The 3,367-nt window shown below is 34.7% G+C and overlaps 1 protein-coding gene across 2 annotated transcripts in view; it reads right to left on the bottom strand.

Moving 5' to 3' along the window:
• LOC136795936 (uncharacterized) overlaps window positions 1–3,367 on the bottom strand; it is a gene marked incomplete at its 3' end in the record, with an annotated part of 115,567 nt that overhangs the window by 74,806 nt on the left and 37,394 nt on the right.

Below are 3,367 nucleotides of genomic sequence, written 5' to 3'. Positions count from 1 at the left end.
ACATGACACACATTCATAACGAACTACAGTTAGAAACTGTACAACAACACATCACACGGAGACACATTAAATTCTTTGAGTCTCCCTGCTTCCTTCAATCCAGTATTTCAGTCTATCACTCCACCCCCCCTTCCTGCGAGATGGCAGGGCAGGAAAGGTTCCAAAAACCGTATTAACATCACCTCATAACTCCATCTACTGATGCACCCACTCCCCCTCCCCCACACTTCTGTTTCGATTTCTTGCTGTTTTTCTTATTATTTCACCATTATCTATTGTCTTTATTAATTAATGTTTTTATTTTATCTTCTATGCGATACAACACGAGGAGGCCCCTCACCGCCGGAATTAAAATAGCTCCTTTTTAGAATGGATAGCTCATATGTAACATTAAACATAACAGGTAACCTTAAAATACCAAAGGTAGTAAAAGGTAAGACCCAACACGAATTACTTTTCTTTTTCACAGTAATGCACTTATTAATTCACTTTTATTTCTGTTTTAGAGGGATCGGAAAAAAAAGAAAAAAGAAAAAAACTCTAACGTACACAACGTGGATGATGATTACAGTTTTTTTTTTCGGTGTGGGCATATCCTTGAGGTCTATGGCCCTGTGGTATTTTTTTTTTCTTCTTCAATTCTTCCACCTTTATCCTAGTATAATAATTATGATTTATTTCAAATATGTTTTCATTAAATATTTGTTTCGTGATGTCAGTAAACAAATATTAAGAGAAGGTGTAGTTCTGGTCGAAATATCATCACTAACATTTGAGACTTTGTAGCTGAGAACATGAAATTCTTCTTTTATTGTGGAGAATGGTATTGATGAGTGAAGGCCATTGATAACTATCTTGGTTTCTTATCTTCCTCCAGGTGGTAAGTATGATATTCGGCTTTCACTCTTTTCAAACAGCGGACAGCTATATGATTCAAATATTTCTAACAGTCGATTAAATTTCAAAATAAGTAGTTCCAATTTATTTTTTAAAGAAAGAAATTAAATCATTAATATTTTGAACATTATTTAAAAATATGGGTAGTAGGTTTATTTTATTACTGACTATTTATTTTGATTTCCCCTTGGGTTCCCTCAGTAGGCATGCATAAAAGAGAGTCCTATATGTTGTGAGTTTTTACGTTATTAACTTGTTTTGTATATATTCGTGGATCCAGTGATGAAAAGGGTCTCTTTCGACCCACAACGACTGACCATTCATTATTTTCTTCGGATGTAATTGACTGTACTTCTTGCAGCAGATTCACGTTGCATTTTGCATGCACGTTTAGTAAGAGCTCACCAGAGAGCTGCACCTCGAGCCTCACCGAAGCTCTCAAATTTACTTATTACTTCATTTTGTAAAAAACACATTGTCATTTTTATATATTAATAATGTCTGTACCAAACACTTAACAATGTCAATAGAATGATTAATAAACGAAACCAAAATAATGCACGAACCTATCTCAAACAGACATGTACCAACCGCTTCTCGGTCACAGCCGCAAGGACTAGGCCTATAAATAAGGGACTCTAAATCCCAAATTTGATCTTAGATCCATCTCCTCACCTGGGTCTAGTCATGGCACTGGTGGCGTACACACTGATTGAGTAAGAGAAGTTCATTGCCAATCTATACTCGCAAAAGTTGTTTCTTTGTACGCAGACCTAAGACGATGGCCAATCTTCTCTCCTGCAATCGTAGTCCGTCCGCTTCATCTCGGCAACCAGTGTAATTTCCCGTCTCTCCCCGGCTCTAGTCCGTCCGCTTCATCTCGGCAACTAGAACTGTTACTCTACCTCAGACTCTCTCACTTAGACCTCCTCTACCTAGTCAGTGTCCAGGGCTCATCCTCTGGCACGGCCGTTCCTATCTTATTATTGAATACGCCTTGTCGTGGGCCTTCTGTCAAGTGGATATCAGGCTGGAGAACCGCCTAAGACCAGACAACCCCGACATGCTCTTACATTAAAATTGTTACAATATAAGTATAATTTTACTTGTCTATGTTCTATAATTATTGAAAGAGATAAAATATAATTCACAGTTAACAAAACAACTAAACAATCTTTCTGATTATTTTCAAATTATTCATTGCGTTTTGGTAGTATAAAATCGAAATTTATTTCTTAATATAAAAGAAAAAACATCCTTAAGAAACGTAAATTAATTGTTTGAGTCTCTACTATTCCGGCAAATGACTCATCTATCGACATTTTGCCAACACATTGATCATCAGGCCAAAAAACAACAATACTTGTTACGAAAATGACAAATCTCCTGTTTTGGAAAAGCTTCAGCCAATGATATTGGCAATAGTTCCCTGTAATTATTGGTGGCATCAAATTTATTTTTATTCTATTCTCTGTAATTTCCTTATCAATAATTTGAGAAACTGTTCCTTAAAATGAAACGTTCCAACCATTCATGGTTCCAATAAATTATAAGTTAATAAACGATAATTCGAAAAACTAAACTCTCAAATTTTTAGTGAACATCGTAATAATAGTTTGTAAAACATGTAATATAACATGTTTATATATTGAGTTGATGTATAAAGACAATTTCTTTTTCTTTTCTACTTAATTTTTTCAGACATAAGTTTTGACATTTTGAAATGTTATCTGCAGAAGAGGCATTTAAAGAGCACTTACTGCATGTAGTATCGATTGAGGTTGAAAGGACAAACCGCTTTAATAACCGAATTCAAAAAAGAAGAAGTCTACAAATTCGTCTGTTTTTTTTTTGTGTAAGTTTACACATAATGTCACCATTCTATAACCCTATTATATAATAATTGTTTTTAATTATATGGGTGCACTCCAGGGTGTTTGTTTTGTAAATTTAATCAGGATTCGACGAAAACGTTTTGAGATGGAGAGCGCAACTAAGCAAATAAAACTAAACAATACTCTGAAATACTTGGTAGAAACTTAGGAAATGAATTTTCGAGGTACAGTCTTGAGGGAAGTTGCATCATTTTAACAGGATTTCAATGATATATCTAACTTGTGCGAAAATAGTTCAATTTTGGAGAGATATTGGTGTTTTGAGGTCAAGAAAACAGATTGCAGCAACAATAAGATATTTAGTATTATTTTGTTCTAGTTTTACTTTCTCATACCCAGCCCCCATTCCCTCCATGAAAAAAAGACTGTCTTTACAAGGGGTATTATTTGAAACATAGTTGGAATGATTTTTTGTTTTTGTATTCCAACAATTTTCTTTTTATTTGTTTTTCGATTTCTTATTTTAAGGAGTGAAGAATCTTTAGATGACCTCTCTTCAGATCATAGCCCGATTCTACTTCACATCCATTCTAATCCTATTCCTAGACCCTCTCCCCCTTCAATGGTTACAGGAC

Source organism: Halyomorpha halys, unplaced genomic scaffold, assembly GCF_000696795.3.
Source record: "Halyomorpha halys isolate HHAL.00 unplaced genomic scaffold, Hhal_1.1 Scaffold1382.1, whole genome shotgun sequence".
In the NCBI taxonomy this organism is placed as follows: Eukaryota; Metazoa; Arthropoda; class Insecta; order Hemiptera; family Pentatomidae; genus Halyomorpha; species Halyomorpha halys.
The sequence above is the reverse complement of the archived record's forward strand: the minus strand, read 5'-3'. Positions and strand labels throughout refer to the sequence as shown.